At 52.3% G+C, this 13041-nt stretch overlaps 1 pseudogene; it reads left to right on the forward strand.

Annotated features, from left to right (window-relative positions):
• LOC144501885 (eosinophil peroxidase-like) overlaps nt 1-11764 on the forward strand; it is a 133646-nt pseudogene extending 121882 nt beyond the window's left edge.
• The last annotated feature ends 1277 nt before the right edge of the window (nt 11765-13041 follow it).

Genomic DNA, 13041 nt, shown 5'->3' on the forward strand with positions numbered 1-13041 from the left:
GACCCACACTGCCACTGACCAGCACTGCTATTGACCAGCACTGCCACTGACCAGCACTGCCCCTGTCCAGCACTGCCACTGACCTGCACTGCCACTGACAAGCACTGCCACTGACCAGCACTGCACCTCACCCGCACAGTACCTGACCAGCACTGCCCTTGACCCGCACTGCCACTGACCCAAACAGCCACTGACCAGCACTGCCCCTGACCCGCACTGCCCCTGACCAGCACTGACCCTGAACAGCACTGCCCCTGGCCAGCACTGCCACTGACCCGCACTGCCACTGACCAGCACTGCCCCTGACCAGCACTGCCACTCACCCGCACTGCCACTGACCAGCACTGCCCCTGACCCGCACTGCCCCTGACCCGCACTGCCCCTGACCAGAACTGCCCCTGACCTGCACTGCCGCTGACCAGCGCTGCCCCTGACCCGCACTGCCCCTGACCAGCACTCTCCTGACCCGCACTGCCCCTGACCAGCACTGCCCCTGACCAGCACTGCTCCTGACCAGCACTGCCCCTGACCAGCACTGCCACTGACCAGCACTCCCCAGACCAGCACTGCCACTGACCCGCACTGCCACTGACCAGCACTGCCACTGACCCGCACTGCCCCTGACCAGCACTGCCCCTGACCAGCACTGCCCCCGACCAGCGCTCTCCTGACCAGCACTGCCCCTGACCAGCACTGCCCCAGACCAGCACTGCCCCTGACCAGCACTGCATCTGACCAGCACTGCCACTGACCCGCACTGCCCCTGACCTGCACTGCCCCTGACCAGCACTGCCCCTGACCAGTACTACCACTGATCCGCCCAGCCCCTGACCAGCACTGCCCCTGACCAGCACTGCCACTGACCCGCACTGCCCCTGACCAGCACTGCACTGACCCACACTGCCACTGACCAGCACTGCCACTGACCAGCACTGCCACTGACCCGCACTGCCCCTGACCAGCACTGCCCCTGACCAGCACGGTTACTGACCAGCACTGCCCCTGACCCACACTGCCACTGACCAGCACTGCCACTGACCAGCACTGCCACTGACCAGCATTGCCGCTGACCAGCACTGCCCCTGACCAGCACTGCCCCTGACCAGCACTGCCCCTGACCCGCACTGCCCCTGACCAGCACTGCCTTGACCAGCACTACCACTGACCAGCACTACCACTGACCCGCACTGTCCCTGACCAGCCCTGCCACTGACCAGTGCTTCCACTGACCAGCACTGCCACTGACCAGTGCTTCCAATGACCAGCACTACCACTGACACGCACTGCCCCTGACCAGCACTGCTACTGACCCGCACTGCCACTGACCAGCACTGCCACTGACCAGCACTGCCTCTGACCCGCACTGCCCCTGACCAGCACTGCCCCTGACCAGCACGGTTACTGACCAGCCCTGCCCCTGACCCGCACTGCCACTGACCAGCACTGCCACTGACCAGCACTGCCCCTGATCCACATTGCCACTGACCAGCACTGCCCCTGACCAGCACTGCCCCTGACCAGCACTGTCACTGACCCGCACTGCCCCTGACCATCACTGCCCCTGACCAGCACAAGCACTGACCCACACTGCCACCGGCCCGTACTGCCACTGACCGGCACTGCCATTGACCCTGACCCACACTGTCCCTGACCCGCACTGCCACTGACCAGCACTGCCACTAACCCGCACTGCCACTGACCAGCACTGCCACTGACCCGCACTGCCCCTAGCCCGCACTGCCCCTGACCAGTACTGCCACTGATCCGCACTGCCCCTGACCAGCACTGCCCCTGACCAGCACTGCCCCTGACCCGCACTGCCCCTGACCAGCACTGCCACTGACCTGCACAACCACTGACCAGCACTGCCACTGACCCGCACAACCACTGACCAGCACTGCCACTGACCCGCACTGCCCCTGACCAGCACTGCTACTGACCCGCACTGCCACTGACCAGCACTGCCACTGACCAGCACTGCCACTGACCAGCACTGCCACTGACCCGCACTGCCCCTGACCAGCACTGCCCCTGACCAGCACGGTTACTGACCAGCACTGCCCCTGAACCGCACTGCCACTGACCAGCACTGCCACTGACCAGCACTGCTACTGACCAGCACTGCTACTGACCTGCACTGCCACTGACCCACACTGCCACTGACCCACACTGCCACTGACCCACACTGCCACTGACCCACACTGCCACTGACCCGCTCTGCCAGTGCCCAGCACTGCCACTGAGCCTGACCCACACTGTCCCTGGCCCGCACTGCCATTGACCTGCACTCCCACTGACCCACACTGCCACTGATCAGCACTGCCCCTGACCAGCACTGCCTCTGACCAGCACTGCCCCTGACCTGCACTGCCCCTGACCAGCACTACCCCTGACCAGCACTGCCACTGACCTGCACTGCCCCTAACCAGCACTGCCCCTGACCAGCACTGACCCTGAACAGCACTGCCACTGACCAGCACTGCCACTGACCAGCACTGCCCCTGAGCTGCATTGCCACTGGCCAGCACTGCCTCTGACCAACACTGCCCCTGGCCAGCACTGCCACTGACCTGCACTGCCCCTGACCAGCACTGCCACTGACCAGCACTGCCCCTGACCAGCACTGCCCCTGACCAGCACTGCCCTGACCTGCACTGCCACTGACCAGCACTGCCACTGAACAGCACTGCCACTGATCAGCAATGACCCTGAACAGCACTGCCTCTGACCCACACTGCCACTGACCCGCACTGCCCTTGTCCCACACTGTCACTGACCAGCACTGCCTCTGACCAGCACTGCTCCTGGCCAGCACTGCCACTGACTCGCACTGGCACTGACCAGCTCTGCCCCTGACCAGCACTGCCACTGACCTGCACTGCCCCTGACCAGCACTGCCACTGACCTGCACTGCCACTGACCAGCACTGCCCCTGACCAGCACTGCCACTGACCTGCACTGCCACTGACCAGCACTGCCCCTGACCAGCACTGCCACTGACCTGCACTGCCACTGACCAGCACTGCCACTGACCAGCACTCCCCTGACCAGCACTGCCACTGACCCGCACTGCCACTGACCCGCACTGCCATTGACCTGCACTGCCACTGACCTGCACTGCCACTGATCAGCACTGCCACTGACCACCACTGGCACTGATCAGCACTGCCCCTGACCAGCACTACCACTGACCAGCACTACCACTGACCAGCACTGCCACTGACCCGCACTGTCACTGACCAGCCCTGCCACTGACCAGTGCTTCCACTGACCAGCACTGCCACTGACCAGCACTGCCACTGACCAGTGCTTCCACTGACCAGCACTGTCCCTGACCAACACTGCCACTGACCAGTGCTTCCACTGACCCGCACTGCCACTGATTAGCCATGCCATTGACCAGTGTTTCCACTGACCAGCACTGACCTTGACCAGTGCTTCCACTGACCAGCACTGCCACTGACCCGCACTGCCACTGACCAGCGCTGACCCTGACCAGCACTGCCCCTGACCAGTGCTGCCACTGACCAGCACTGGCACTGACCGGTGCTGCCACCACTTCCCAGGCAGAGTGTGTGACCTCACTGGAAAGACTCTGGCCCATTTGAGGGTACAGCATATCACGCCTCTCCACCACTGTATCTAGCTCGCTCCTAGTACCCTGGCACTGGCTTCCTCGCTGCCATCCCCTTGGCTAGACTTTGAACAGGTGCCAGGGAGGTGTTTAACTGCAGCTTCTCCCTGACTGAGATGCCCAGTTGATGTCGGGCGGGTGAATCAGAGACATCTCACCCCAGGCATGGCGGGAATGTCAAGTGCCTAAAAATACAGCAGGAGATCCCACCGACTGGGCTGGGGTGATTCTCTCCAGTTTTCTCCCCCAAAACGACACAACCAAAAGAAAGGAAAATTCTGCCCAAAGATGAATTCCCATTGGTAGAAGTACATCATAGATCTGGATGTGAGGATCGAGCTTAAACAATTCAATGATGTTGACAGATTGCATCAACTTGAGTTGTATTTCCTTCAGATCAGAAGGAGATTTCCTTGAGTTCAGAGGGTTGAGGTGATGATCTGACTGATCCCCAATCCCCACCCAAACCCTTTCCCCACAACCCCCTGCATTTACCCTCGCTTGGCCCCCTGTCACTAGGGGGCAATTTAGCATGGTCATTCCACTTAACCCGCATATCTCTTGATTGTGGGAGGAAACCGGAGCATCCAGAGGAAACCCACAAAGACATGGGGAGAATGTACAAACTCCACACAGACAGTGACCCAGCCGGGAATCGAACCCAGGTCCCTGGCGCTGTGAGGCAGCGGTGCTAGCCACTGTGCCACTGTGCCAAGAGAATGTGCTCATGCTCAGAGATTGTTGCCCAGAGTTGTGTCAGTGGGTAGGAATATCTCCCCACAGAATACATCAGTATTTACAGGTTGTTCCCAGAAGAAGGTGTCATTATTAATTTTTTTTTAGTTTTTGCATTTTTCCCTCGGGCACTGTGTCAGTATTTAGAGACTGTTCCTCAGAGAACTTAAGAGCTTTGTGCCCAGAGGCTGTGTCAGCATTCAGAACTTGTTCCCTGAAGTATTTTTCATTATTTACTGATTGCTCCACCAGAGAATATGTCCGAGCTTTGAAATTGCCCCGCGATAATGTGTCATTCCGAGCTTGTTATCAGAGAGCATACCATTATTTTCAGTTTGATTCCAGGATACTACATCAGTATTCCCTGTTTGCTGCCTGGAGTCATTTCATTATGTCTCATGTAACAGCCGGGATTTGTTCTAAACTTGGTCATTTTAATGTGTAGCAGGAACCAGAGGCTTAGACTTCACTTGATAAAAAGTAATGGAGCAAAGTTTGTAATAGATAAATCACACTATTTGAAAGGCATACTTTTTAAAACTGCAAATATTTACTGAATTGTCCATGACATTTACATATTTATTTCTGATTAGTACCCCTCTTATTGAAATAAAAGCCTCTGAGGAGGAAAATGTATATTCACAATTTGGGAGATGCATATCAATGTATCCATGACATTCCTGCTAAGAATGTAAGTTATTGTGTTGCGTTCCCAGTTCTGTCTTCCACTTGTTTCTATTTTGAGTTTGATTTTGTGTTTTATTAAGTGTGGTGTTATTTGGAAGGGAAATGGGTCCAATTTGGTGCTCAGCCACTTGTATCATTGCTCTTCAGAAACCTGTGTGAAAACTGACAACCGGATGTTTACACTTCATTAAGGATTTATTATTGTCACATGTATTGGGATACCATGAAAAGTATTGTTTCATGCGTGCTATACAGACAAAACATACCATTCATAGAGTACATTGGGGAGAAGGAAAGGATAGGGTGTAGAATATAATGTTGCAGTCATAGCTAGGGTGTAGAGAAAGATCAGCTTAATGTATGATAGGTCCATTCTTCTCTGATGGCAGCAGGGAAGAAGCTGTTCTTGAGTCAGTTGGTAGGTGACCTCAGACTTTTGTATTTTTTACCCGACAGAATAAGGTGGAAGAGAGTATGTCCAGGTTGCGTGGGGGCCATGATTATGCTTTTCCAAGGCAGCAGGAAGTGTAGGCGGAGTCAATGGATGGGAGGCTAGTTTGCGTGATGGACTGGGCTACATTCACAACCCTTTGTAGTTTATTGCAGTTTTAACAAAGAACAATACAGCACAGGAACAGGCCCTTCGGCCTTCCAAGCCCGTGCCGCTCCCTGGTCCAAACTAGACCATTCTTTTGTATCCCTCCATTCCCACTCCGTTCATGGCCAGGTTTTGGCCAGAGCAGGAGCCATACCAAGCTGTGATACACCCGGATGGGATGCTTGCTATGGTGCATCTGTAGAAATAGGTGAGGGTTGTTGCGGACATGCCAAATTCCCTTAACCTCCTGAGAAAGTAAAGGCATTGGTGGGCTTTCTTCACTATAGCGTCGGCGTGGAGGGACAGGACAGATTCTTGGTGATCTGGACACCGAGAAACTTGAAGCTCTCGACCATAACCACTTCATCCCCGTTGATGTCGACAGGATTTTTACAACTGGAAGTGATGATGTCAGGGAGAGGACAACCTGAACCCAGAGGGGGTAAATGGTCCAGCTCAGTATTCTTGTAACTATTTATTGTATCACAGATAACATGTAAACTTCAACTCAACTTCCATCACTTCCCACATGCAATTTTCCCTTTAATTCTTCTTAATTTCAAATGGGACTCACCCTAGTGAGCCCTCAGGGAAATACATTCCCACCCACACGTATGATCTATTCCACCAGTCGTTATCCTAGAAGTCCCTAAATGCATGCTGCTGATAGTTCAAAGGTCACTGCCATGGCAATGATTGATGCAAACTCTCTTCTTCCGCTGCCTTTTCCGCACCATTGGCAGACAAAGCAAATCAATAGCAATGACCAATTGGATTATGACCAACACATGAGACATGATTCCTATCCAAGGATTCGTCTCAACCATAGTTTCCCAATTCTGTAACAGTTTTCCATAATGGGATAATTTTAGCACTTTGGGCCTGATTTTACCATTTTGTTTCTAAGTGCTGAATCTGGGCACAATTCAAATCTGACTTGGAAACCTGTTCTCAGGCACCCCCATACGCACATAGCCTGAAAAAAAATTGCGAGTCTGAATTGCGCTGTGGGCGGGGCTTATCGCGTCTGAAATGCTGCAGCTCCAATCGGAGCCTTCAACTGCGCATGTGCGTGAAAGAAATTTGAAAAAAACACCCCTTTCACATCGCTTCCAGGCCGCAAAAAGTTGATAAAGTGGCCCGGGAGCGAAAGGTGGGAGTGATGGCCCCCACAGACATTGCCCCGCCCCCACAACATAACTTTCTCCCTTATCCACCCATCCACCCTGCTACCCAGACCGATTGCGACCCTCTGCCCCCCTTCCCCCCACCAATCACCCGCAGAGTGGCAGCGGACCATCCCTGCCCCCCACCGATCATTCGCAGAGTGGCAGCAGTCCCCCCTGCCCCTCCGCCCCCCCCCACCGGAGATCCATGTGGCCTCCATTTCCCCCCCCAGGGAACATTCGGGCCTCCCTGTCCCCACCCTGCTCACCAGAGGATGATCAGGCCCTCCCCCAACCAGAGATAAATCTGACACGCCTCCTCCTCCTCCCCCTCCCCCACCAGAGAATGATCTGGTCCGCTCTCCCCCTCACCACCGATCTGAGTTAGAGAGCCGCCGGAAGCTCTGAACTTACGTCTTCAGAAGCTGGAGCACCCAAAACAGACCTTTGCCGAGCAGCTCTGTTTCGCGCAGAATCTGGACGCGCGAACGCGATGGTAAAGGGGGAAATGCTGGTAAAGTTGGGCGGGCAGCCCATTAATTCAATTGAAATGCATGCAAATGCATTTAAATCGCCGTTGCGCCTGTTTCGGGCACTGTTCGGATCACAGCCATTTTTGGGCCTTGGTAAAGTGGGCATCTGTGCATTCGCGGGTGTGGATTGTGCTAATTGCCTCACGCCTGACTTTACCTGATGCAATGATAAAATTGGGCCCTTTGTGTATTTTCCCCCTCTTCACTTTGTCTTTGTTTAAATTTCCACAATTGATACTGGGTTACATAAAGGTCATTTAGTAATTTAGTTCTTGTAGTCTGAACTTTAGGTTCAAATAGGTTCAAATTGGTTCAATACAGCCAGATTTATGAATAAATTATTCCATATTCACATTAGCGAGTGAGTTGGAAAGATCAATACCACTTCCCTTTTCTAGGTTGTAGGACACAATATACAATAATTCTGTGAAGTTCTTTGGAATGAATAATAAGATTTAGTAAGGACGCTTTCAGGAGCAGAGATCATGTACTGTTAAAACAATCAATTCATTTAACTTTATCCAGATTCCCTCCACTGGAACATAGGTACGGTGGCCTTAAGTGGACAAAGTGCACAATTTTCAGTACACTACGTTCTTCCAATTCTTAGTAAATGAGAGGCTTAGGGCAGGATTTTCCAGCAGCATTCGCCCCCACGGCCAGAAAAATCCCGCCCGAGGTAAATGGACATTTGCATGGTCTGTGTCCCGCCTGCTGCAATTCCCGTGATGGGCGGGATGGGAAAATTCCGCCCTTAGTGTGCCTCAATGATTTGTTTCCAAATGAATTGAAATATAATTTTACCATTCAGCTTCACCAGTAATCTATTTGCGTGTTCTGATGTTTGTATTAATTTAACAATGCACTCAATCCTGTATAATGAGATGTTAGATCCATTCACCAACTGAAAGTGGTTCACTCACAAATAGGATATCATCTAACTTCAAGTCTGGTCTTATTTAACTCACGTTCTTCACCTGAAATATCAGAATCAGATTCAATGGGCAGAATGATCCAATATTTTGGCAAAATGTCTTCTTGTGTGGGAAAAGGAGGTGATTAGTCCTCCGCCAGCCATGGTGGGTTTTGTGTCATATTTTTAGCCACTTTGAAAAACAGATTTTTGCTGAGTATGTGATGGCCAGTCACAAACTTCACCACGCCATTAGCTGTGTGCTTCAGTCAATGGCTCGCTCCATTGAAACGCTGCCCCAGGACTCCCCAACACTGGTTCAAAGTCCACCAGTGAGAAAGGCTGCAAAGATATCAGCCCCAAGATTCAGTGAGACATCCCTTGGCAGAATGCTGGATGCTGTTGAGGAGCGGCAGCATATCCTGTACCCACAAACAGGGAGAGGACTCTCCAGCAAGGTCTCCAACACTGTATGGGAGACAGTGGCAGTGCCGGAAAGTGCCAGCTACCTGTAGGGGAGGATGGGCATCCAGTGCAGGAAGAGGATGAATGGTCTTCCCCGTTCTGCCAGGGTAAGTCAATCTTCTCAGCACTCTGCACTCACCCACTCACACACACACTCACCCACTCACACACACTCACCCACTCACACACACACTCACCCACTCACACACACACTCACCCACTCACACACACACTCACCCACTCACACACTCACCCACTCACACAACCACACACACCCACTCACACACTCACCCACTCACCCACTCACATACTCACCCACTCACATACTCACCCACTCACACTCACTCACACACCCACTCACACACCCACACACTCACCCACTCACCCACTCACACACACACCCACTCACACACCCACACACACACACACACCCACTCACTCACACACCCACACACTCACACACCCACACACTCACCCACACACACATCCACTCACACACTCACTCACACACTCACTCACACACCCACTCACACCCACTCACACTCCCATTCACACATTCGCTCATCCACACATTCACCCACTCACTCACCCACTCACACACGACTCACTCACACATCCACAGGGAACTCACTCACTGTCACCTTGACGGACACCACCACTCGACCACTCGCTCTCCCACACACCTCCGTATCTCCATTGCAGCTCGTCTCCTCATCGCATTCCTGCTCCCACTCCCCAACCACACATGCCAGGTCTCCTTAACATCTGCCCGGGCATGTGGCCTGCTTACCTTCTCCCCATCTGTTTTCTTGCAGGACAAGCTGGCTCATAATAAATGGGAGTGATCCCAGACAGACAGAGGGATGCCCGAGTTTAAAATTCACTCGGAACTCAAGGAGAGAGCCCTCTGGCTGGTCGGGGAGAAAGAGAATTTCTTCTGCACCGAGAGTGAGGTGGGCATCACAAAAACCAAGTGAGGACCCAGAACATCATCGTCCATCACACCAATCTGACGGGAGTCCTGTCACTTCAGACACCAGCGAAGATGAGTTCTCACAAATGGAGATTGAAGAGGTGTCACAGCTTTCACCAGCATCCTCCACCAATGCAGAGACACACATATCAGTGGGACTCAGTATTCAAGAGGCCTCAGGGTCACAGTCTGGTGAGCACCTCACTCTCTCTGATCCACAGCAGGTGGAGGCTGGAACGTCCCAGGGAGCCAGCATTCGGGGGATTGCTGGAGGCCAGGACACTGCTGAACCCCAATCAGATGATGTCTATCTGGACTCAGTTGTGCTTCAGTTTCTGAAGCTCCAAAAGCAAAGTCAGGAACATCAGGAATGGATGTCAGCAACACTCCTCGGATTGAAAGGTAGAATGGAGGAGTCGCACTGCCTTCTGTCTGAGGACATTGTACCAACACTCTGAGTCAACCAGGTTAACACTGCGAGGGTGACAGATGCACTGGAGACCTTGGTGACAGACCTCGGTCCTGCTCTAGGCGAGGGCATGAACTCCGTTGTGCATGACAGACACTCCAATGCGCAGGACATGCACTCCATGGTTCAGGCGCTTGTGGGCATCCACATGTGCCAGCGCCAGAGGACAGTGTGGCTTCCCCACGTGACTCTAACTGTCCCTCTATCCTAAGGAGGAAGCCAGGGGCCCTTGAGCACCCATAGGGAGGATGAGAAGCTGATGCACAACCCTAGGCCTTCCACCCAGGATACTCCAGGTTTGTCCAGCTCATCTGACTCTCCTCTTCTTGTGACTGTATCAGCTTCAGCCCATTGCACCACCACACAGCAGCACCCTGAGAGCAGGCCAGGGCCCTCCAAGCATCAGAGGACGCCTGCCAAGGTAATCACAGATAACAGGGCATGGCAAATAGCAGGCTGCGTCCACCTCTGCTGTGGATCCTGGGGAGACTCCAAAGACGTAATGACAAGGTTAGAAAGGTTAAGAAGGTCTTGTTTCACAGCATGGGGCTGGGTGTTAGGCACTTGTAGATAGTGTCAACCTATGCATGTTAGCATTCAGTGCTTTGTCACTGTTGCAAGGGAAGATTTTCCTACTCCCTGGTTTGCTGAATGTTCAATGTCCCACGATATTGCCAGATGCTCCTGTATCCATGAGAACATCCACTTCCAAACAGCCAGTGGTCATGTCACACGTGGCTGGGAGCTCTGTCCAAAAGAGTGTACAAAAATATATTCAGGGTCATCTGCCTCTACATTGACTACATTCTCTCATTCTTTTATTGTGGTATTGTACATGGCACCCTTCTGGCAGTATTGATCTTTGTAGCTGGATTTGCCAGTGAGTAACATATGCAAGCAAAATGGTTGAATTCTCCACAGGTTTTTCACACTGCTTGTCAGAAGCAGGACATTCTTTCCAATGTGGGTTCGCACCCACATCATAGGAACATTCAATGGACATGTTGTAACTCTGTGAGACTGCCTCCTTGCTCGGAAGTGGTTTCCTGGCACGAGCTAACAGTGTTCATAGGAGTGTGAAATTGGGAGTATGATACTTCAAGTTGGCAGCCTCAATTGCAGTGCCTCTAGACTCTGAAAACAATCGTCATTTTTCTAACTACAGCAGCTCCGGAAGATTTCTGACTTTCTCCAGTGCTTTTCCACACGATTGACTCAGAGAGATAACTCGTGCTTTGATTTCTGGTTTGACCTGTTTAACTTCACTGAAGTCACATTTGGTTGCTAGTTATCTCAATCGCGTGTGACATTTATCAATTTCCATTGATGGAAAGCATGATACATGTCTCATTTCCTTACAGAAGGCTGTTGTTTCATACAATGTCGTTTTCTTGGGTGTAACTACATTGTTTGTGCGCTAAGTTATTTTCATCCTGCAAAGGCGTAAATGTTCCCAAGATATCTTTCAAATCTTCACCCACACAGTGGAATTGTAAGACATTTTTTCTCTTTTGCTTTTTTTGATTTCAAAAGCTGCCATTTCGCCTTTGAAACCTCCCAACCGCTTTTGCCAATGTGGGAAAAGAGATGATGGCTTTGAGTGCACATCAAATGGTTGTAAATTTCATAGAATTCATATATTTCCAATTTAATAGAATCCCTACAGTGCAGAAGGAGGCCATTCGGCCCATCGAGTCTGCACTGACCACAATCCCACCCAGCCTCTATCCCCACAACCCTACTTACCCCCTGACACTAAGGGGCAACTTAGCATGGCCAATAAACCTAACCTGCACATCTTTGGACTGTGGGATGAAACTGGAGCACCCGGAGGAAACCCACGCAGGCACGGGGAGAACGTGCAGATTTCACACAGACAGTGACCCAAGCCGGGAATCGAACCCGGTCCCTGGTGCTGTGGGGCCGCAGTGCTAACCACTGTGCTACCGTGCCGCCCCAGCAGTGACTCCTTGATCAGCAGTGTGTGATCAAGCATTTTAAACCGCATTCCTTTTGAAGGAAAACTTCTCTGCAACGATGCGAGAATGATTTATTTTTCTTTGGATGGTTATTCTGGTGAAATTGGTTTGTGTGCGTACACTCCTCGAACCTCCCGGCTGCTAATTCCAAAACCATTGTGCCCCATGTGTGTATCCAACAAGAGGCTAAAGCTGCAATGTGTGCCGAAAACCTCAACGTCAGATGATGCCTTCAGGCAAACACCTTCCAAAGGTTCTATGCCTGCAAGCAATATTTCATATTTTCACCCCCTTTTTCACCGTTGCGGAGTCCTTAGGAAGAGACAGCAAGGCTGAGTCAGAAACCTTTCAGGAGCAGAACCGCACAGTGCGTTTCTGTATTCTTTATCCAGACACCCTCTAATGATTCAAAGAGAGAAAATGCTGGAAAACCTCAGCAGGTCTGACAGCATCTGTGGAGAGAGAACAGAGCCAACGTTTCGAGTCTGGATGACTCTTCAGAATAGGATGACATTCATACTATAGTGGTGCAGGGGATGGGGGGGGAAGGTGGTTGCTGCTGTGGGGGCTGGATAGAGAAGCAGCGGTTGGTGGAGATGGGAAAGTTTGACAAAGGTGTCATGGACAAAAGGACAAAGGGAATGTAAATGGCAGTGATCATGGCTAAGAATGGTGCTGCTAGCAGCCCATTAAGAGATAGGCGGTGGGCGATCCTGCTAATTTTTTAGCGCAGTGGGCTGGGAGATTCCAGCAGCACCCAATGCATGGGATCCGTGCTGGGGATCCCGCCCCGATAGCGTCTCCCAGCGCCGGATTTCTGGCGGCGTCAACTCTGTGCCGGGAATCAGCGGGGAGGCGCATAAATTATTTAATTACTAATTTAAATCTA

Source organism: Mustelus asterias, chromosome 12, assembly GCF_964213995.1.
Source record: "Mustelus asterias chromosome 12, sMusAst1.hap1.1, whole genome shotgun sequence".
Classification (NCBI taxonomy): Eukaryota; Metazoa; Chordata; class Chondrichthyes; order Carcharhiniformes; family Triakidae; genus Mustelus; species Mustelus asterias.